This window comes from Cervus canadensis, chromosome 29, assembly GCF_019320065.1.
Source record: "Cervus canadensis isolate Bull #8, Minnesota chromosome 29, ASM1932006v1, whole genome shotgun sequence".
Classification (NCBI taxonomy): Eukaryota; Metazoa; Chordata; class Mammalia; order Artiodactyla; family Cervidae; genus Cervus; species Cervus canadensis.
Window position 1 is genome coordinate 1,347,010 of NC_057414.1, and position 24,426 is coordinate 1,371,435.

A 24,426-nucleotide genomic window follows, 5' to 3' on the forward strand; every position below is an offset into this window, starting at 1 on the left:
TAACCTCTTCTACTTCAATAAATCCTGGAAATGCCATGGTCTATACACAGAAGACCTTCCATATATCTAACTGCAGGCATACGTTCCGTCTACCTTCCTGACTCCTCTCAAACATTCTTGTTCTGCAACTCTGCATGATAAGCCTTTTATTTTGTCTTAGAAAATTTATTTTTCCAAGGTTTCATTTTATCAGCCTTTCTTTAAACTCTCTCTTCAAATATAATCTCCCAGGGCATCGTGATAGATGAAAGAAACGGGTTGCTGCAGGGACAGTTGTGAGTCTGTACCTAAGGACCCCCAGACTCACCGGGGCAGGCTCCTTAGAGAGAGGGTACAGCAGTGGTGAAGAGCACTGACCTTGAAGCCAGCTTGTCCTGAGTTTGAACACGAGCACTGCCATTTCTTCTCTCTGAGCCTTAGTTTCTTCCTCTGCCATATTGAGATCCTATCACCGACCTCACAGAATTGTCAAGAGTGAAAGAAATAGTGTGTGCAAAGGCCAGGCAGGCAGTGGACACGCTACCGGGAGTAGCGGAGTGCAGAGCTGGGCAGCGCGGAACTGAAGGGCAGCGGCATCACTGACCAGCCCTGTGACCAACCACAGGCGAGTCACGTGAGCTCGTGGTGCCTCGACTTCCGCCTCTGATGAATGAGACACATATGACATATTGCGGTTGTAAGACTAAATGAGTGAATATACATACGTGCTGGCCACACAGTAAGTACCAGGGACAGAGGAGCCTGCTGGGCTACATTCCATGGGGTCACAAAGAGTCAGACACGACTTAGTGACTAAACAACAATAGCAAGTACTACTGAAGTGTTTGCTGTTATTATTCAATTCAGTCGCTCAGTCATGTGTGACTCTTTGTGACCCCATGGACTGCAGCACACCAGGCTTCCCTGTCCATCAGCAACTCCCAGACCTTACTCAAACTCATGTCCATCAAGTTGGTGATGTCATCCAACCATCTCATCCTCTGTCGTCCCCTTCTCCTCCCACCTTCAATCTTTTCCAGCATCAGGGTCTTTTCCAATGAGTCAGTTCTTCCCCTCAGGTAGCCAAAGTATTAGAGTTTCAGCTTCAGCATCAGTCCTTCCAATGATTTCCTAAAGGACTGATCTCCTTTAGGATGAACTGGTTGGATCTCCTTGCAGTCCAAGGGACTCTCAAGAGTCTTCTCCAACACCACAGCTCAAAAGCATCAACTCTTTGGTGCTCAGCTTTCTTTATGGCCCAACTCTCACATCCATACATGACTACTAGAAAAACCATAGCTTTGACTAGACAGACCTTTGTTGGCAAAGTAATGTCTCTACTTTTTAAAATGCTGTCTAGTTTGATTATAGCTTTTCTTCCAAGGAGCAACCGTTTTTTAACTTCATGGGTACAATCACCATCTGCAGTGATTTTGGAGCCCCAAAAATAAAGTCCCTCACTGTTTCCATTCTTTCCCCATCTATTTGCCATGAAGTGATGGGACCAGATGCAATGATCTTAGTTTTTTGAATGTTGAGTTTTAAGCCAACTTTTTCACTCTCCTCTTTCACTTTCATCCAGAGGCTCTTGAGTTCTTCTTCGTTTTCTGCCATAAGGGTGCGGTCATATATGTATCTGAGGTTATTGATATTTCTCCCAGCAATCGCTATTCCAGCTTGTGCTTCATCCAGCCCAGCATTTCACAGGATGTATTTTGCATATAAGTTAAATAAGCAGCATGACAAAATACAGCCTTGACGTGCTCCTTTCCCAATTTGGAACCAGTCTGTTGATCCATGTCTGGCTATAACTGTTACTTCTTGACCTGCATACAGATTTCTCAGGAGGCAGGTCACATGGTCTGGTATTCCCATCTCTTGAAGCATTTTCCACAGTCTGTTGTGATCCACACAGTCAAAGGCTTTGGCATAATCAGTAAAGCAGAAGTAGATGTTTTTTTTGAACTCTCTTGCTTTTTCTATGAATCCAACGGATGTTGGCAATTTGTTCTCTGGTTCCTCTGCCTTTTCTAAATCTAGCTTGAACATCTGGAAGTTCTTGATTCATATACTGTTGAAGACTGGCTTGGAGAATTTTGAGCATTACTTTAATGGCGTATACTAACTTAACTTTTTCCACACCTGAAGTGTCTGTGTTGGGTATGCGATAAGGACAATCTTAATAACAAAGAGAGCATCATAAAAGGCAGGACAGACCTATAGATATACTGATTATATAGCCTGGGCCTGCTCCAGCCAGTATCTCTGTTTTCACCTTGTCCGGCTGCATGCCCGACTAAAGAGCACAGCCTTTGCAGGGTAAGCTTGGGAATGGAGGCCTTGTCTACCTTGTTCATCACTGTGCCTCCAGTGCCTAGAAGTACTGAGAAGGGTGCTTGACACATAGAAGACACTCAGTAATCATTCCTTGGTATGTCTGTTGAATGAATGGATTGGAGAAGGTAGTAAAGTGGTAGCTATTTTTGGCTTGTCTTCAAGTGTGCACACTACTGCCCCCTAGTGGATCTAACTTTCTAACTGCAGGCTCAAGCCTGCAGTGATCTGTATTACAGATAACCTCTGTGCTCACTTCCAGGGTCATCAGTTTCTGCTCAAGACTGGGATCATTAATCCCATCCACAGATATCATGTTTTGCTATAATTCTAACATTCCTCTAGTAACATTAGATTACTGTTTTCAACTATCTCATTTCTAATGGCAACAAAAGCAACAAAATTTACTGATAATGCTAATGCATGCATGCATGCTAAATTGCTTCGGTCATATCTGACTCTTGCGACCCCATGGATTGTAGCCCGCCAGGCTCCTCTGTCCGTGGGATTTTGCACACAAGAATACTGGAGTGGGTTGCCATGCCCTTCTCGAGGGGATCTTCCCCACCCAAGGATCAAACCCACGTCTTTCTTCTCCTGCACTGGCAGGCAGGTTCTTTACCACAGTGCCACCTGGGAAGTCCATACAAAATAGGAGTTCTCAAGATTTGGGGCAGTATTTTAACTTGTTTCCCCCATGGAGTCATGTAGTTATTAATGATTAGATTTTGCAGTCAGTACATCTGGGTATTAGTATATCAAAGAAGTTACAGAGGGAACTTTGGCTAGTGTTGACTTTTCTGTATGCAGTCTTGGCAAATGCTGGTCTTTCTATGTGATTATAGCTGAGATAGGCTACACTCTGATTATACAGAAACTTCTTTCTGTCACTAACCAAGATATTCAGGCTGGAATCTGCTTTTGACATAAAGAAGACGAAAAGTCAGAGAAAGCTAGCATACCCTTGCATCACACATATTCCACAGCAGCTCCCCATTTTGAAGCTATAATTCTAAGAAATAAATTAGATCCAAATTAAAATTTGGTGGCTCAGTGGTAAAGCATCCACCTACTAATGCAGGGACACAGGTTCCATCCCTGGGTTGGGAAGATCCCCTGGAGAAGGGAATGGCTACCCACTCCAGTATTCTTGCCTGGGAAATCCGATGGACAGAGGAGACTGGTGGGCTACAGTCCATGGGGTCACAAAGAGTTGGACATGACTTAGCAACTAAACATCAACAAAAATTCCTCTGTACCTCCCATGAGCCCTCGAACTAAGTATTCCTTCTCTGTGGCCCAAAATCAATAGTTCAGAACACTGTAGACATAACTGCTTATGTATGGATTTCTATCTCGTTTTATAGTTTTCTAGAGGCCAGTGTGTATCACCTTACCTGTCACACTGGGGCTTAATTATAGGCAAACAAGTGGACTTGGGTGCTCCAAATATTTTCACATTTTAGTCTGAATTACCTTCATTAGTTGCGCTTCTCAGGTTTGCATCCTGTAATATGCCAATGAGCCCACTACTGGGATCTAGAGTGAGCTTAACAGTGTAACCTAAGTCTGTGGATGTCAGTCTCTGGGGAGAAGCTGCCATGATAGGCCTGCCTGGCTCTGCTCCCCTCCATCCGGTGTGTGGAGAGGCAGGCTGCCGTAAACCCACACAGGCTGCCGTAAATCTGCACTGGGTGTGGGCCCTGTCTCTGAAAAGGCTTATACATGTCTCTTCCACATCTCATGGCAGACGGTAAGGGCTCCGTTTTTTTATTTTTTTTTAAAAATTTTTTATGGGTTCCGTTTTGAAAGAGGACACTAACTGCTTAATTTTCCAGGCAAGAGTACTGGAGTGGGTTGCCATTTCCTTCCCTAGGGGATCTTCCCAACCCAGGGATCGAACCCGGGCCTCCCGCACTGCGGCAGACGCTTTACCGTCTGAGCTACCAGGGAAGCTCAATTTAAAGTGAGAAACATTAATAACTTCTGAGGTTATAGTGACTACATTTCCAAAGGTTAGTCCAGCCTCTGTGTGAATTTGAACAAGGTACTTGAGTCTGCTTCCTCACCTATGAGATGGTATTACAGTGTTGTGAGGAGTGTCCAAATTCATATGTATTAAATGCTTCCTAGGAACACAAGGAAAGCACTCAATAGATGGTAGATAAATCTTTTAGAAGAGTGTCCAGCTGCAAGTAAACTTGCTTTTCAGAGACTTATATGGCTTGTTTGCTTTTCATTTCCACGTGTTACAAAAAGTATGAAGCTAGACTGCTCCTGGCATTCCTCCAGCACTCACCTATGCTGAAGCCAACCTCTTCAGGCCTCTTACTGATGTACATGCAAGAGCTCCATGCATGGCACCCCCTTATGAGGGAAAGCAGTATTCTTCTCAGAGTCCCCTAAGAATTGCCTTTAGGTCTTACTGGCCTAGACGATCTCATATAATAACTACCCCTAGCTGCAAGAGTGGAGAAGGCAATGGCACCCCACTCCAGTACTCTCGCCTGGAAAATCCCATGGATGGAGGAGCCTGGTGGGCTGCAGTCCATGGGGTCGCTAAGAGTGGGACACGACTGAGCGACTTCACTTTCACTTTTCACTTTCATGTATTGGAGAAGGAAATGGCAACCCACTCTATATGTTCTTGCCTGGAGAATCCCAGGGATGGCGGAGCCTGGTGGGCTGCCGTCTAGGGGGTCGCACAGAGTCAGACACGACTGAAGCGACTTAGCAGCAGCAGCAGCAGCAGCTGCAAGAGAGTGTAAGAAAGCATGTGTTTCATTTCGTTTTCACATCTTCTATTATGGAAACTGAAAGGGAATGAGGAGGTGTTAGGTGCTTGTTGGATACAAAGAGTAGTGTCTACCATGGATAGTGGCAGCACTTAGTAATTTAGCAGTAGTAGTAATACTCATGGGCTTCCCAGGTGGCTCAGAAGTAAAGAATCAACCTGCCAATGCAGGAGATGCAGGTTCAATCCCTGGGTGAGGAATATTCGCCCTGCAGGAGAAAATGGCAACCCACTCCAGTATTTTTGCCAGGGAAATCCCATTGACAGAGGAGCCTGGCGGGCTACATCCATGGGGTCACAAAAGTCAGACGTGACTGAGCGTGTGCGTGCACGTGCACACACACACACACACACACACAGAGTAACACTAATAGAACTGTCTAGTGGTCACATAATACTTTGGCCACCTGATGTAAAGAGCTGACTCACTGGAAAAGACCCTGATGCTGTGAAAGATTTGAGGGCAGGAGGAGAAGGGGGCAAAAGAGGATGAGATGGTTGGATGGCATCATTGACTCAACGGACATGAGTTTGAGCAAACTCCAGGAGACAGTGAAGGGCGGGGAAGCCTGGCATGATGCAATCTATGGGGTCACGAAGAGTCAGACACAACTGAGTGATTGAGCAACAACACAAAATATTTAAAGTAGAAGCAATAATTATTCCCATTTTTCAAATGAAGGATTTGAGGTCCAGAGTGGGTAGAACACTTGCCCATAGTCTCATGACTAGTAAGTTATGGAGCAGCTTTTAACTCAGGCCTTAGCTTTTTGGCTTCAGAGCAGAGAATTTCCCAGAATATATTCTTTGGTAAGCTAGTGTAACAAACCGTTCCCTGAACAAAAGTTTTTGGTCAAACAAGCTTGAAAAAACTCTATTACTGGAGATAAACACTGAGAAGCCTTGCAGTGTTTACACCAATCATTCATTTGTTAATTCTTTTCCATTTCTTCCCAAGCTTACTGAGCATAACACTACTTTTTCAAGTAACTCTCTTAACGTTCTGGAGAGTTGATACTACAAGCAGGATCCTCTTTGGAAACCATCACCATAACCAAAGAAGAAGAAATGGTTCAGGGGGCCTGAAGAATAGTTCCTATCTTCAGTGAGAAGGAGCTAGAAAGATCCAATTCCACCTCTGATCATGGAGAGAATCACTTTTGTTCTCTGAGCACTGAAGGGAAGAAGAGAGCCTAATTCTAACAGATCGAGAAGTTTCCTGAGAAGTTAAATAGGCTCATCCTAGAGCACAAAAAACAAAAGTGCCTGGAGTCAGTCATTCAGTTCACTGAAATAGCAAGGGGAGATTTTTATTTAAAAGAGAGTGAGTCACTACAGATTTTTTCTATATATAGAAATGTATTATTTGTGCCATCAATGTATAGAGGTCCCTGTGATTAACATTTTGGTTCTAGACCCTAATTTTCCAGCACGACATGGTGAGCGTCAAATCACTGTCAGGAAGATAATGCCATGCTTCTGTTTAGGGCCTTCACTTCAGCTGCAAATTGACAAATGAACACAAAGCCAGTTCTGACCTAAATAAAGCATTGAATTTGATGAGTCTAAAGTTCTGGCCCTTCAACAGTCAGAAATGCCAGGGTCATGGAGCTGAGGCTGTGAGAAGCAGTGGGCCTTTCGTGGCTAAGTGAATGACAGAGGCCTAGAGCCCTAAATGATACATTTTCTCTGAAGGTAAAACCCTCCCCAGGGATTCTGGTCAGGTGGCAGAGACATTAGCATTGTCTCCACCTTAATTTTAGAAACTATCATTTGCCACTTCTGTTTTAATTAACTAATTAACTTTGGTCTAATTAACATTGTCGTGAAGGCCCACTTTAGGCTATTTTCTAAGCAACCAGCTAAGCCCTTTCACATTCATCGCCGGAATTACAGTCTGCCCGGAAAATTGGCTCTCTTGTGTGAATTCCAATATATCCAACTATCAGAGCTTTGAAGATTTCCAATTGCTTAGATTTCATTAAGTGGTGATTCGTCTTGATGAAGTGATTTGCATGCTGATTCTCCCTCTCTAGAATTGTCTGCCCCTTCCTTCTCTCTCGCCAGATCTTTTTTATCTTCCAAGGCCCAGGTTCCGCAATGAAACCCTATGAGATTAAACTACCTCACAGACTTTCCCTCATCTGGACTCAGAACATTTAGCATGCATTCCTCACTCCTTCTTCATTTATTATTTATTCACAAGCAATTACTGAGAACTGAGGATTGCCAGGCACTGTGCTAGGTCCTGGGGATATGAGGGTTGTTTTGTGTATGTACACAATAGTTTCATAACCTAGCTAATGAGATATTAAAAGTATCCAGATTAACATATACACACTATATAAAACAGATAAGCAATAAGTAGCTACTGTATAGCACAGGGAACTCTACTCACTGTTTTGTAATAACCTACAACAGAAAAGAATCTGAAAAGGAACATACACATGCATACACATATTTATTTTTAAGAGGTACATGCATATGTACTAAGTTGCTCAGTTGGACTCTTTGTGACCCCATGGACTGTAGACCACCAGGTTTCTATGTTCATGGTATTTCCCAGGCAAAGATACTAGAGTGAGTTGCCATTTCCTCCTCCCGGGGATCTTCCCAACTCAGGGGTCAAACCCGCATCTGTTACGTCTCCTGCATTGGCAGGGAGATTCTTTACCACTAGCATCACCTGAGAGCCCTGGGTGAATGTAATTCAGATGACCATTATATCTACTACTGTGGGCAAGAATCCCTTAGAAGAAATGGAGTAGCCCTCATAGTCAACAGAAGAGTCTGAAATGCAGTACTTGGGGGCAATCTCAAAAATGACAGATGAAGTTGGTGTATTTCTAAGGCAAATTATTCAACATCACAGTAATCCAAGTCTATGTCCAACTACTAATACTGAAGAAGCTGAAGTTGAACAGTTCTCTGAAGACCTACAAGACCTTCTAGAACTAACACCAAAAAAGACATCCTTTCCATCTTAGGGGACTGGAATGCGAAAGTAGAAGTCAAGAGATATATGGAGTAGCAGGCAAGTTTTGCCTTGGAGCACAAAATGAAGCAGACAAAGGCTAACAGAATTTTGCCAAGCGAATACTCTGGTCCTAGCAAACACCCTCTTCCAACAAAACAAGAGACAACTCTACACATGGACATCATGAGACAGTCAACACCGAAATCAGACTGATTATACTCTTTGCAGCCGAAGATTGAGAAGCTCTATACAGTCAGCAAAAACAAGACTAGGACCTTACTGTTGCTCAGATCATGAGCTCCATATTGCAAAATTCAGATTTAAATTGAAGAAAATAGGGAAAACCACTAAGGCATTCCTGTATCATATAAATAAAATCTGCTATGATTGTACAGTAGAAGTAACAAATAGTTTCAAGGGGTTAGATCTGATAGACAAATTGCCTGAAGAATTATGGGTGGAGGTTCATAACATAGTACAGAAGGTGGTGACCAGAATCATTTGAGAGAAAAAGAAATGCAAGAAGGCAAAATGGTTGTCAGAGGAGGCCTTACAAATAGATGAAAAAAGAAGAGATTCAAAAGGCAAAGAAGAAAGGGAAAGATATACCCAACTGAATGTACAGTTCCAAAGAATAGCAAGGAGAGATAAGAAAGCCTTCTTAAGGGAACGATGCAATAGAGGAAAACAATAAAATGGGAAAGACTAGAGATACAAAGGAAATATTTCATGCAAAGATGGGGACAATGAAGGACAGAAAGTAAGGACCTAATAGAAGAAGAGATTAAGAAGAGGTGGCAAGAATACACAGAACTGTTTTTAAAAAAAAAAAAGTCTTAATGACATGGATAACCACAATGGTGTGGTCACTCACCTAGAGTCAACATCCTGGAGTGTGAAGTCAAGTGGGCCTTAGGAAGTATTATTAAAAACAAAGCTAGTGGAAGTGATGGAATTCCAGCTGAGCTATTTTAAATCCTAAAAAAAAAAAAAAAATGCTGTTAAAATGTTGCACTCAATATGCCCTCAAATGTGGAAAACTCAGCAGTGGCCACTAGACTGGAAAAGGTCAGTTTTTCATTCCAATTACAAATAAGGGCAATGCCAAAGAATGTTCAGACTACCACAAAATTGCACTCATTTCACATGCTAGCAAGGTAATGCTCAAAACGCTTCAAGCTAGGCTTCAATTGTGTGTGAACCAAGAACTTTCAGATGTATGAGCTGGATTTTAGAAAAGGCAGAGAAACAAGAGATCAAATTACCAACATCCCCTGGATCATATAAAAAGCAAGGGAATTCCAGAATAATATCTACATCTGCTTCATTGACTACATTAAAGCCTTTGATTCTGTGGATCACAACAAACTGTGGAAAATTATTCAAGAGATGGGAATACCAGACCACCTTAACTGCCTCCTGAGAAACCTGTTTGCAGGTCAAAAGCAACAGTTAGAACCAGACCTGGAACAACAGACAGGTTCAAAATTGGGAAAGGAGTATGCCAAGGCTATATATTGTCACCATGCTTATTTAACTTCTATGCAGAGTACATCATGCAAAATGCAAGGTTAGATGAATCCCAAGCTGGAATCAAGACTGCTGGGAGAAATATCAATAACCTCAGAAATGCAGATGGTACTACCCTAATGGCAAAAAAATGAAGAGAAACAAAAGAGACTCTTGATGAGGTGAGGAGAGTGAAAAATCTGGCTTAAAACTCAACATTTAACAAACTAAGACCATGACATCCTGCCCCATCACTTCATGAAAACAGAAGGGGAAAAAAGGGTAATAATGGCAGATTTTATTTTCTTTGGCTTCAAAATCACTGTGGATGATGACTGGCAGCTATGAAATTAAAAGAAAAGCTATGACAAACCTAGACAGCATATTAAAACCCAGAGATGACTTTGCTGACAAAGGTCCGTCTAGTCAAAGCTCTGGTTTGTCCAGTGGTCATGTGTGGATGCGAGAGTTGGACTATAAAGAAAACTGAGTGCTGAAGAACTGATGCTTTCAAATCTGCAGTGTTAGAGAAGACTTCTAGAAATCCCTTTGACTTCAAGGAGATCAAACCGGTCAAATCCTAAAGGAAATCAACACTTCCTGAATATTCATTGGAAGGACTGATGCTGAAGCTGAAACCCTAATACTTTGGCTACCTCATGCAAAAAGCCGACTCATTGGAAAAGACCCTGATGCTGGGAAATATTGAAGGCTCAGAGAAGGGGATGAGAGAGGATGAGATGGTTGGATGGCATCACCAACTCGATGGACATGAGTTTGATTAAACTCCGCGAGTTGGTAATGGACAGGGAGGCCTGGCGTACTGCAGTCCACAGAGTCGCAAAAAGTCGGACATGACTGAGCGACTGAACTGAATAGACTGAAGTTCAGTAAAGGGATACAGGGTACTTACTAAGAGTCTACAGGGGAACAGAGGGGCCCAAAGGTAGCAGCAGTAAATTGTACATGTTAAGAATCAGCAAAACTTTCCAAAGGAACCAATTCAAATGATAAAAATTATTTAAACATTTCAATCTCTACTTAGATGTCCTCAGGACTTCTTTACTGGCTAAGATAGGACAGAGAAGGGCTCTCTCTTCCTGGCAGGGAAGGCCCCTGCTAATATCACAACCCCTTCCCTGGCCGGCCTTGCATCTCACCCCTCCCCGCTTGACTTTCCATACTGACCTGCTCACAAGTTTCCAGCTTTCAGGCCTCTATCAAGGTGGCCCCATTGATATTAAGTATACCTGGCCCCACTCACCTTCAGCTCTCACTTGGCCAATTCAGACCCCTTTTTTTTTTTTTTTTTTTATTAGTTGGAGGCTAATTTCTTTACAACATTGTAGTGGTTTTTGTCATACATTGACATGAATCAGCCATGGATTTACATGTATTTCCCATCCCGATCCCCCCTCCACCTCCCTCTCCACCTGATTCCTCTGGGTCTTCCCAGTGCACCAGGCCCGAGCACTTGTCTCATGCATCCCACCTGGGCTGGTGATCTGTTTCACCCTGGATAATATACATGTTTCAATGCTGTTCTCTCAAAATATCCCACCCTCACCTTCTCCCACAGAGTCCAAAAGTCTGTTCTGTACATCTGTGTCTCTTTTTCTGTTTTGCATATAGGGTTATCATTACCATCTTTCTAAGTTCCATATATATGTGTTAGTATGCTGTAATGTTCTTTATCTTTCTGGCTTACTTCACTCTGTATAAGGGGCTCCAGTTTCATCCATCTCATTAGAACTGATTCAAATGAATTCTTTTTAATGGCTGAGTAACATTCCATGATGTATATGTACCACAGCTTCCTTATCCATTCATCTGCTGATGGGCATCTAGGTTGCTTCCATGTCCTGGCTATTATAAACAGTGCCACGATGAACATTAGGGTGCACGTGTCTCTTTCAGATCTGGTTTCATTTCTACTGGAAATTCTGCCCTGACCATCTGGGACATTACAGGGGCATTAGGTCTCTCTCTTCACAATCCAAATGAGCTTCTCCCTACACAGAATTTATCATCTTTGTTATTATTACCTGCTTAACTGTGACACCCTTACCCACATGCATGTGTGCACGTGTACACACAATATCAAGAATTTACTAAGCACATGAGCCATGTCTTACTCATTTTCTGTGTAGTTGGCACCCAACACAGTACCAGACACATAGTCAGTGTGCAAACACACTTGTTAAATCAACGAATGAATGGCTGGATGGATGGACAGATAACAAAAAATGATGTCTGAGATACACTGGCATTTGACAATGAAAAAAGAAGGACTAACGATAGTGGATAATTGCATTTACTGAGCACGTGCTATGGGCCAGGTATTGCTCTAAGCCCCTTACAAGTAGTAACTCTTTTAATCCTTACAGATGAGGAAACTGAGGCAAGCAGAGGTGAATTTATCTGCTCGTATCCACATAGACTAAATAGAAAAGGCAGGATTAGGAGAAAAGCAGGCTAGTTTCAGAGTCTATGCGTGTTAACTACTAAACGGATATTCTCCATTCCAGTTCTTATACACTGTGGCCTGGACTTAGGAAAAACAAGACCACATGGGCGTGGAGAAGGACTCTCCTCCAAGGAGCTTCCCTGAGAACTGCTCCCTGTTTCTTTTCTGTACTGTATTTTCTGGGTATGGTCATACCTTCAGCTGAGCCTGACATGATTTACTTTTATGCTGCATATGAATAATGTACACAGAAGCCTGTGAGATAAAATCTGAACTTTAAGGGCTGCCTGAAATCTTCTCGATGAGTGGTGATGTTGAAATATCTGTGTAGATTCTGCTTGTGAGGGAAAAAAATCTGGCTGACCAATTTTTACTACTTATTATGCTTATTAATAATATCATTTTATTATAACTAGGAATTACGAGGATTTATACTACTTTCATGTATAATAATAGTTCTCCTTCCTCTCCTTTCTCCCCCGACCCTCCTTTTGCTCTGTCTAATCTCATATAAGGGCTTCCTGGGTGGCTCAGTGTAAAGCATCCACCTCCCAATGCAGGAAACGCAGGAGACGTGAGTTCAATCCCTGGGTCAGGAAGATCCCCTGGAGAAGGGAATAGCAACCCACTCCAGAATTCTTGCCTGGAAAATCCCATGGAAAGAGGAGCCTGAAGGGCTACAGGCCCTGGGGTTGCAAAGAATCAGCCACGACTGAGCATGCACACACACAATCTCATATAAAATCTCATGAAACAGGCAAGGAATCCTGATGTTTCCCAGCTTGGTCCAGTTCAGTTTAATTCCAACCAGTGTTTTTAAAGTAATCCCTTAATATCAGGCACATTGCTGAGTTCTAACTAGGAGTATAAAGATAAATAAGACACAAACTGGCCTTAGGAGCAGCTCACAGAGTAGTGGGGAAAACCAACCCATACACAAATCATTAATTTTTATAGCATATGAGTAAGGGGCCTCCCTGCTGACTCAGATGGTAAAGCCTCTGTCTGCAATGTGGGAGACCGGGGTTCGATCTCTGGGTTAGAAAGATCCCCTGGAGAAGGAAATGGCTACCCACTCCAGTATTCTTGCCTGGGAAATCTCTTGGACAGAGGGTCGCAAAGAGTCAGACACGACTTCACTTTCACTTTCATGAAGGAATAAAGGAAGAAATGCACACAGAAGCAGAGGTCACTCAGGGCACTTTGCCCGATCTGAAGGTCTCGGGAAGGCTTCCTAGGACGGTGATACCTGGGTTGAATCCCGATGGATGGAAGATGACACAAGTCAGGTGAAAACCAAGGGGTACACTGTTCTGAGCAAGAGTATGATTGAGAGCCCAGAGGTTTGAGCCGAGCGGTGCATGCAGGGACTCAGAGGGTGTGAAACGTGGGCCAGCACTTTACAGGAGTGGGCTGGAGAGGCGGGCGGGGAAGAGGTGTAGCCGGAGGAACTCTCTACCAACCACCTCCCTGCTCTCTCGATTACCTTCCAATAACCTCTTTAACACCCACTTCATTTCTTCTTATCACTGTGTTTACTGACCTGTTTTATTTTGGTTGCACTGGGTCTTGGTTGCCATGCATGGCCTTTCTCTAGCTGCCGCATGTGGGGGCCACTCTCTAGCTGCGGCACACAGTCTTCTCACTGTGGTGGGTTCTCTTCTTGTGGGCCGTGGGCTCTAGGGTGCGGGCTCAGTAGTTGGGGTGCCAGGCTTAGTTACCCCACAGCAGTGGGATCTTTCCAGACCGGGGATCAAACCCATGTCCCCTGCGCTGGTAACCAGGGAAGTACCTAACACCCACCTAAGATGTCTGATTTCCTCATACTTGGAGCCACCTTCCAACATCAGCTGGACGCCTCCCCACCCTTTCTTCCTGCTAGACAACAGACAGATTCATTTGTGCTTCTACAATACTGATTACTAGTGATCTCAGTTCAGTTCAGTCGCTCAGTCGTGGCCGACTCTTTGTGACCCGAAGGACTGCAGTACCCCGGGCTTCCCTGTCCTTCACCATCTCCTGGAGCCTGCTCAAACTCATGTCCATTGAGTCAGTGATGCCATCCAACCATCTCATCCTCTGTCGTCCCCTTCTCCCCCAACGCCTTCAGTCTTTCCTAGCATTGGGGTCTTTTCCAATGAGTCAGCTCTTTGCATCAGGTGGCCAAAGTATTGGAGTTTCAGCTTCAGCATCAGTCCTTCCAGTGAATATTCAAGACTGATTTCCTGCTTCATCCTTTATGTAGCAAACACTTACTGTGCAACTACTTTGCTACAGACACTGTGCCAGGCACTTTGACATACATTGTCTCATTGGGTCTTCACACAATATTATATAATAGAAAGCATTATCCCCATCCACGGATAAGAAAACATAGTAAACAGAGATGTGTACAGATGAAGCTACTTAATTTAGTGCATATTTAATAAGTAGTAAGTTTTGGATTCAAACCCAAGTCCATAGATTTTTTTTTCATTCTAATATGAATTAAACATTCATTTTCTCAACCATGTAGCCCATGTTATTGTTGTTGTTCATAAATAAGGGCACCATGAACATATTTCTGTCACATACAATATTCATATTTTGATTCTGATTTTACACCCAGGAAAATGACCCCAAAGGTGACCTTTTTTGATACAGAGACAGATCAGTTGAGGTGACGTCATGCAACGAGGTAGCCTTTGGTGCCACTTACCTTCTGACTTGGCAGAAGCAGTGTGGTGTGGGGAAGTGAGTCTGGTCGGCAAGGACGTGGATTCCAGTCCTGGCGGCTCTGCCGTGTCCGAGCTGAGGTCTTAGCCGGAGCCTCTGGCCGGTGAGGACAACAACACACACCACTCTCTGCTTTGAGCTCACAGGGTCATTGAGAGCATGACACGGAGCGTGTCCAGGTTCATGAGATGTGACCCCTCATCACGGGGCCTTCTCGGCTCCTGTCGACCCCCTACACAGCTCTGGGGACATAATATGAGGAGGCTCCGTAACATCACTCATTGGGAAAGTACTGAAATAGAAATGTTTGACCATGTAAATCTGGCCTATAAGTGTGTGCTCAGTCGCTCAGCCGAGTCCGACTCTGTGACCCCGTGGACTGTAGCCCACCAGGCTCCTCTGTCCATGGGATTCTCCAGGCAAGAATACTGAAGTGGGTTGCCATTTCCTTCTCCAGGGGATCTTCCCAACCCCCAGACTGAACCCAAGTCTCCTAGGTCCCCTGCACTGGCAGGCTGGTTCTTCACCACTAGTACCACCTAGGAGGCCCAAATCTGGCCTGAATTACTGGACAATCACTGCTATATCCTGGGGGCTCCTCCCCGCCCCCCCCCCAACTCCCACATTTCCATCATATTCTTAAATGGTGCATTAAGAAATTTCCATTAAACTACTTTTTTAGCAGTCAGGTCTTCCTCAGAGTTTCAAGGTGACTTGTAGGAAATTGGCCGTTTTTGTCATTCTCCTTGTGGTTTTGGTAATGCATTTATACTTCTTCATGAAAAAAACAAAAAATGGACTTTTAACTTGGCCTAGAACATGCAGTTCCACTTCACCTAATGTATAGAAACAAGATGACGAACCCCTGTGGTGAATTTTATACATAACATAATATGAAGCTCTGTTTGGTGAGGCAAGTACATGCTCACATTATTCACTTATGTTTAACCAAAAAAGAAAAAGCAGTAGAAGGAAAGAGTTACCACGTCCCTGATGGGCACACAACGGATACCCCAGGTGGTGGGAGCTGCCAGGGAACTCTCTCTGCTGAGTTAAAATGGCGGAGCCCCAAATGCAAACTAATCACTCTGTTTTCTCCAATCTGTTATTCACGTGGCTGTTTAAACTGGACAGAAAAAGAGAGACCACGAGTTGGGAAACAAACATATGGGGCACTGACCTTCCTCTTCCAAAAAACAGACAATAACTGAAAACAAAGCGTGGTAAACCCAACGAAGCTCCCAGGGAAGATAAGGGAAGGAACGATCCACGTCTGTTAAGCAAGTCCCAACCACCATTGAGAGATAATAGTGGTCGATACCGATTAACATGCTGCCGACACAGGCCTCATGCTTTGAGAAGCACCACCTTCCATATGGCAAGTTCACAGCAACCACATGAAGTAGATGGTATTGTATTATTATTCTGCCTTGTTTTAAAAGTGAGAGAACTCAAGTGTAAAGAGGTGGTTTTGTCCAAGACGGCACAGCTGCTAAGAGAAACGGATGGTATTCAAACAGGGTCCTCTGAATCTAAACACCATGTTTTTTCTACAACAGCATCACTGATAAGTCCTGAAGAGGATATAGCAAGTGGGTAATTGTCCCCCCTTCCTGTCTGCCCCCCGTGAGGGCTTTTGCTCTGCGGAATCGTTAAACTCTAGGGCGTTGCCTGCTGTTACAAGAGGCTGGCTGTTGGCCGGCCTCTGCAGCATACTCTCTGCTCACCCTGTAAAGGCCACAGCAGTCTCAGAAATGACCCTAACATGTTCTTCCTCCTCTGTCCACTTTTGACGGTGGGGCCTGCCCATGTGCCCCCCATGGCGAGTCCAAGACCAGGAGCCACTCCTCTACACGCAGGTCTAGATACGCAGCGCCTCAGTGCCAGCTGGGGGCTATGGCTAGCTAGCGGGAATGTGAAAAGGCCTTGGGGCACACACTGGCCAGAATCCCAGTATGCGGTCACCACATAATACTGCCAGAGCAACAGGAGTAAAAGCCGACAAGCAAAGACAGTTTCTCCAGGCTTAGATGGCACGGGTAGAACAAGGAGATACAGGGTGGAACAGTATCAGCATGGATGCCCGCTGTGATGGGAAGAATAATGATTCCCAAACATGGCAACGCCCCGTTCCCTGGAACCTGTGAGTATGTTGCCTCCATGGCAAAGGGACTTTGAGGATGTGGCTATGTTCAGGATCCTGAGAAGAGATTATCCTGGATTATCCCAGTGGGCCCAGTGTAATCACTAGTGTCCTTATTGGAACTGGTGGTAAAGAATCTGCCTGCCAATGCAGGAGACACAAGAGACACTGGTTTGATCCCTGGGTTGGGAAGATCCCCTGGAGGAGGGCACGGCAACCCACTCCAGTATTCTTGCCTGGAGAATCCCATGGACAGAGCAGCCTGGCGGGCTATAGTCCACAGGGCCGTAAAGAGTCAGACATGACCGAGTACACATGCTTACAAGAGGAAGGCAGGGATATCAGAGTCAGAGAGAACTGAAGATTCTGACCTAGAAGATAGAGGAAGGGTCTAGAGGAGAAGGCAGCCTCTAGAAGCTGGAAAGGTAAGGAAATGGATCATCCTCTGGAGGTTCAGGAAGAATGAGGCCCTCTTAACACTGTGATTTTAACTTAATGGAAGCCCTATTGGATTCCTGATCTATAGAACTGTAAGATAATAAATTTAAGTCATTAAGTTTGTGGTCATTCATTATAGAAGCAGTAGAAAACACACACCTTCTGTAATATCTGGAGCACCAACACTCCTGAAAAGATACCTTGATTCAAGCAGACAGAGAAGAGATTTTCATCTTCTTTACACAGAACTCCTGTGCAGTTCCATGACATTCTCCAAGGTTTTATTCTGGTTCAGTGTGAGACACACACACGCAACTAGAGATCACTCAGACAAGATCATCTTGTTATTCATCCCTAGGTTGAATTATTCAATCCCCAGGTTTCTCATCACCCCTAGCAGAAAGTCAGTAAATTGTGATTGTGGTCCCAAGAGGAAATAAAAGCCCTACTGAGCCCCGACTTTGCTGCTCTGTATCCACGGGCCCCACTGTGCTACCCATTCCATCTCAGCCTCTCCCGAGGTTATGTCCTGTCCATGGTACTCCAGATCCCAGCGGAGTCCTGGTCAGCAGCCGAGGGAAGCAGGGCCCACTTGACTCACTGGGGCGAGCCTGGCACCACGGAAAGTGTGCTCCGACCCAGACAGACACACGGTGACAATGCGGGGGCATCTGAGGGAAATGAGGGGGGACCCGAGTCCAGAGTGACCGCAGACACGTCTCACAGGGACTCTCCGGCCACCGGGCACAGCCCGGAGTGCAGCCCCTCACCGGAAGGATGGGCCCAGGCGAAGCAGGCTCTGCTCCTCCGGGCACAGAGCTGGCGGCCGCCAGGGCAGCAAACAGGGCCCAGTGTTCCAGCCCGCAAGCGGACTAGCAAGCGCCTTTCCCTTTCGATAGTTCACTAATGAAAATCTAAGGAAAAATCAATTCCAACCTCCCCTCACAACTGGAGTCTAACTCCAGGATTTGTTTTCATCCAAAGGATGTCTGCAATATCTGATGATACTTGAGGAAAACCAGGCACACCGACTTCAGTGGAGAGCGTGCAAAGACACCGTGGCAGGATGCTAATGTGCCGAACGGGGGCCGGGCGGGCACAGACCTCGGGCGTCTGGCCTGTCTCTTTCACCTTCAAACTCCAGATCCCAGCATCAAGGCACAGGTTATCTAATTTCCCCTTGGACATTTCCAGAGGCTTTCGTTTAATTGTATTCACTGTGCAGACACTGCTTTGTGACTGCTTCTCCAGGGAAAACTGTGCAGACAGAGCGCAAGCTGTGGGCTGAAAGGAGCAGACAGCCTCTAAACTCCAGGGCATCTCTACCCGTCCTGAGAGATGGTGAAGGGCCAGACTCTGGGTGTCAGCTGCTTCCAGATGCCCCGCCTTCTTTCCTTCTTTCTCGCCCTGCAACTTTCGTCCCCACCCCCCGCAGTCAGTGGACCAGGTCCCTCGCCTGCACTGGTGCCAGGGGGGAGTCTGGGCATCTAAGAACGGACAGCGTGTTTCTGCCATAGGAGTTCTCACCTTATGCACCTGGGATACGCAACCACCACCATGGGCTCATGCAAAGAGCCTGATGCACAGAGCCAGACGCTAACTCCTATGGAAGCACTGCCAACAGCAGATGTTCTGACTCCTGGCTGTACCAACTGAAGGAGATTCCTCACACCAACACGCTCGTTTCCTCGTCATTGTTGCTATCATATTTCTATACCCACAAAAACAATATAGCATATAAAACCTGGGGAAAAAAATCAACGTTACTTCCTAGCACACGAATGCCAGATTTTTATAACATGCCTATTATTCTCACATATCACAGAGGAGCCTTGCCTAAATATTCTCCTGCCACTCACTTTTCCACCAGAAATGCCTTTCAAATCCCATAGATCCTGTTACCAGTGTTGAGTCTTCAGGAATCAAACTGACTCCCATCAAAAGCTTCCATTTACTGAGGGTACACCAAGTGCCCATGAGTAAGATTTATTTTATCCAGTATGTTTCTTTTTTTTTCTTTCCAGTATGTTTCTTACAGCTCAGGAGGGTCAGTATGCCCACTATGCCGATGAGGCTTAGAGAGATAAAGACAGTTGCTCACCAGGGCGAGTGCCTACCTCAGGGTTTGAACTCAGTTGCTACAGTTAAGAACCTCAGCCCTAAGACACCCCAAAATGTAAGGCTTCCTCTAAAGCCTGAGAAGCCAGTCTGCTGGGTCACATGCTTAGTCCCACTGTTTCTGGAGAGGAGCAAGGCAGGGTGAAGAGACAGGTCCCAGCCCTCAACCTCAGTGAAAATTAATGAGTCAGATTCTGCATGCAGCCCTTCATATCTGGGGCTCAGTGCAAGTGAGATGGGGAGGGGATCTGGGGTGGGAGGGGGTGAGAAAGGACGCTGCGGGCGGGGTCAGGCAGTCACTGCTGCTCGATGTGAAATCAAGCTGGAGGCAAGCCGGCTCAAGGTTTAAACAGGCAGGACCTAGAGAAGGGAAGGTGCCGTGTAGGATGTGAAAAAAGGACAATCACAGTGATGACGCTGATGACGACAGCTTACTTTCATGAACACTCAGCACATGGCAGGCACTATTATCAGTTCCTCACAAACATCCACTGAATCCTTGAGACAGCCCCGTGAAGGAGGCGACGTGAGCAGCCTCATTTCATCAATGAGTGAACTGGGAGACAGAGCCGGAAAGCCCACCGCCCAGGGACAGATATCTGGAAAGGATCTGAACCTTGAATTCTGATCCAAGCAGCCCGTGGCCTTCACCAGCGGCAATTATAAACATGAAGGCTGTATTTGAAAGAGCAGTAAAGGGTTAGTAGGAACCGACAAAACATCAGGATCGAGAAAGACATTTGAGAGTGCGTCACTGTCGCCATAATTTGATTTTTTTAATTTATTTTTTATTTTTTAGCTGGAGGATAATTGCTTTACAGTGTATTGGTTTCTGCTGTACAACAATGCAAATCAGTCCTATATATATATTATATGTGTTTTATATATATATACACACACACACACACACATATTCTCTCCCTGTTGAGTCTCTCTCCCACCCGCCCTCTTTCTGGAAGTCTCACAGCCTCTGTGGAGAGCACCAGTCCCCAAGCTTTCTGGCATCAGGGACCAGTTCTGAGGAAGGCAGTTTTCCCACAGACGGGGGCGGGGAAATGCTTTCGGGATAGTTCTCATAAGGAGCACTCGACCTAGCCCCCTCGCATGGGGTCTGAGCTGCTGTGAGAATCTAAAGCTGCCGCGGCTCTGGCAGGAGGTGGCGCTCAGGAGGGGACGCCGTAAATACAGGTCGGGGGGCCGCAAACACGAGCAAGGCTCCCTCGCTCACCTCCTGCTCTGGGCCTGGCTCCTGACAGACCCCCCACGGGTCCCAGTCTGAGGCCCAGGGGCTGGGGACCCCTGGTCTAGATCACTCTATGAGCTTCAGTCCAGTTAGGGCCCAGAGCCAATCCGGCTCGGTCATTAAAGCAAACACACAAGAGAAGGGCATTTCAGTGTCTTGGTGGAAATGTCTGCAAAAGGCAGACAGTGCTGATTTGAACTAAATTGCTACCAGGACAGGGATATATCTTCTAAAGGCAGATTCAGATTAAGTACTTGGTTTCATTTTTCTTAGTTATGATTCATTTTTTAAATATATATTTATATTTAAATATAATTTAATATTATATTATTTAATATATTATTTATATATTTATTATATTATATTATTTTATATTTTATTTTATATATAATATATATATTTTTATATATTATATTATATTATATATAAATATATATAAATATATAATATATATAAAAATATATTATTATTAATATATTATTTAATATAATATTATATATTATATAAAAATGTATATTTATAAAAATACATAGAAATATATTATAAATAATATATTTATAAATATAAATGATTTATTTTTATGATTACTTTGTCTTCCCATTCTTCAAATGAAGACTATTTCTAAAGTTGTCCATTTAAAAACATTTGAGATGGTGAAGGGTTCTTTTACAAATGGCTAGATACAGTTGAAATTCATCAGAGATTTCTTTAGCACCTACTTGGTGCAAATATTTCAAATTTTTAGAATTAAGTGTATTTGACATCCTGGATAATTATAACATGTAAGACAGGTAATCAGAGGAAAGTATTATTTTGACCAAGAAATTAATGATTTCATTGTTAGTTGTGAAAGTGCTAAATGAAAGAACTTGTCAGAAACTACGTGCAGTAATTGCCTTAAAAATGGCTCTTTTCACTGTTGTTTCTGCAACTTGAGCCTGGGTGCTAGTTTCAATTTGTTGTTCAGTCATTAAGTCATGTCCAACTCTTCGCGACCCCATGGACTCTAGCACACCAAGCTTCCCTGCCCTTCACTATCTCCTAGAGTCTACTCAAACTCATGTCCACTGATCGGTGATACCATCCAACCATCTCACCCTCTGCCGCCCCCTTCTCTCCCTGCCCTCAATCTTTCCCAGCATCAGGGGCTTTGTCAGTGAATCAGCTCTTCACATTAGGTGGCCAGTACTAGAACTTCTAGCTACTAGGTTTAACACTTAACTCTTCTTGCCCCAAAGGGAAGTTTGGGATTATCTTGCATATTAAAAAAAAATTGACATTGAATAAAATGAACATTTCTCAAAAAGGAAAAGGAGTTATCACTGAAGGTTCTTCTTCCTCTTATACCTCCGCTCTAGATAAAAGCTTCAACCTAGTTGCCCAACACAGTGTCATTTTTGACTCTTCCCTCAAGCATTTTTTTTTGACTTGTCTTACTTCATCTTTTGCATTCTTAATGATACTACTGTAGATCAGGACACCATCAACTACGGTCTGAACCACTGACAAAATGTCCTAAATCTCTATGATTGATGTATACCCGTCCCAACAATCTTCCCGGGTGGCTCAGTGGTAAAGAATCAGCCTGCCAATGCAGGGGACACAGGAGACACAAGTTCGATCCCTGGGTCGGGAAGATTCCCCTGGAGGAAGAAATGGCAACCCACTGTGGTATTCGTGCCTGGAGAATCCCACAAACAGAGGAGCCTGGCAGGCTACAGTCCATGAGGTTGCAAAGAGTTGGACAATTAGCGACTAAGCATGCATGCAGCACACTGTCTCAACAGCTGCCCTCCTAAAGTACTAATCTGATCACATCGCCCAGCCTTTAAATTGGCAGGTAACATGTCTTAAAGTATAAACATCAAAAACTCTTGCCCATGGCTCACAAATCCCTTTAAGACCTGGCCCTTGAAGACTTGACCTTCTCAACCTGAGGCCCAGTCCCCAGTCTGTTCCACCAATTCCCCCAACGTTTCCACCACCCCAGCATTGCTCCTCCCGACACATACTGCATATCCTAGCAAGGCCAGACTGCACATAAGTCCCCAGTACTCCACGCTTTAGTCCTTCCTCTGTTTGGCATACTCCTGCTGTGTATATTCTATTCTTTCTGCCTCTACTAAGTTCTGCATTCACCTCTCTTCCTTTCACCTAGAAAACACCTTCTCACCCTCCAGTTTCTCACCCAAATGTAACGCCTCCTTACAAACTGTGTTTTCCCTGGACTGATAGTGTTGTTTGTGTCTCCTTATTCCTACTAGACTAAGTTTCTTGTAGGCACTGACTTCTGTGTCTCCATCACCAGTAACTAACACAATGCCTTTTAAACAGATCCTCCAGTAAAAATGTGAGGAACAGGCAACAAAAATTCACTTCTGTAGTCTCTGGTGAAGACCCAGTTCCTTCCCTAATAGTGAATAAACATTCAATGGTAGTTCATTTTCCAAAAGAATAAAAAAGTGAAAGTGAAGTCGCTCAGTCATGTCCGACTCTTTGCGACCCCATGGACTGTAGCCTACCAGGCTCCTCCATCCATGGGATTTTCCAGGCAAGGTGGGGTGCCATTTCCTTCTCCAGGGGATCTTCCTGACCCAGGGATTGAACCCAGGTCTCCTGCATTACAGACAGACACTTTAGCATCTGAGCCACCAAGGAAGTTAATAAGTCAACCTTTTAAGTCTCACTCTACCATTGTCTGAGATACCATTTAAATGTACTTGTCTTTCACTGGGCACGTAGAAAGCAAATACTAAGAAGATTTAGGTCTGGTGGGTTATAGTGTTATGAATAACGTGTTTCAGGTGTTTAACTCGGGGGAAGAGAAATGCTTTGAAATGATTAATTAAATGGTTTGGCTCTGCAATAATTGAAGTATATCTGTGGAGCTATAAAAGACTATGTCTGGATGATTTTGATGAATTGCATCTAAAACACTCCCTTTGTATAATCAATTGATATTTTTGAATGCTGTGATTACAGTGAAGTTTAATTTGCATGTGATGTTAGTAGTCTCATTTGTTACTACTTGAATTTGATTAAAATGTTTTTGATTAACTGATATAAATTGTTAGGCGATGGGGTAAACTAAGCATTTTTGTCAAAATTCTGTATCCAGAAATGTTCCTTTTATCTGCATTAGCCCTGTGTGGCTTAGCTACATCATATATATCTGGGCATGCAAGTCATATCTCTTGTAGAACATTACAGAAAAAGAGTATGTCTCAGGCATACATCTGTGAGTTAACAATTCCTCTCCTCCCTCAAATCTATTCCCTTGGTAAAGATGGAATGTCCTTTTCTCTAACTTCTCGGCGAAAATAAGTTCTCTACCTTTCCTGAGTTGTTTGGTCCCCCCCCTCCCCCCGCCCCAATTTGTCTAGCATTCCTCCCATTATATATATATATAATGCCTTACTATATCCTCCATTACTCAAAGCCAGAAAAAGATTCCTGCGGGTCTGCAAAGGGAGAATCAGTCATAGACTTTCAACGCTCAGTAACATGCTAAAGAGACTCACAAAGGAGGTAACACTGAAAAAAAAGATAAGTAGGAGTGTCTGAGTTGCTTCGGTGGGGAGAGAAGTTTGCACAGGAGATAATGGCAGACACAGAGGCTCAGAGGTCAGGGCTGTTTGGGGCACTTCCTGAATCCCAGCCCTCTGTGTCACTAAGGTTAAAACACGGCCCCTGGCTCCTTTGTCCCAGT

The 24,426-nt window shown here is 44.3% G+C and overlaps 1 protein-coding gene and 1 long non-coding RNA gene across 4 annotated transcripts in view; one reads left to right on the top strand and one right to left on the bottom strand.

The window, feature by feature from the left end:
• GRM5 (glutamate metabotropic receptor 5) overlaps positions 1-24,426 on the top strand; it is a 598,074-nt gene that overhangs the window by 525,742 nt on the left and 47,906 nt on the right. The window lies entirely within an intron of this gene.
• Positions 1-24,426, bottom strand: part of LOC122430928 — a 262,437-nt gene that overhangs the window by 194,743 nt on the left and 43,268 nt on the right. The window contains exon 1 of one of the 2 annotated variants that reach the window (XR_006266406.1): positions 8,959-9,014. The exons of the other annotated variant lie outside the window; for it this stretch is intronic. This is a non-coding gene — a long non-coding RNA (uncharacterized LOC122430928). Of the gene's footprint in view, positions 1-8,958; positions 9,015-24,426 lie in introns of those variants that run through there. 2 annotated transcript variants of the gene reach the window in all.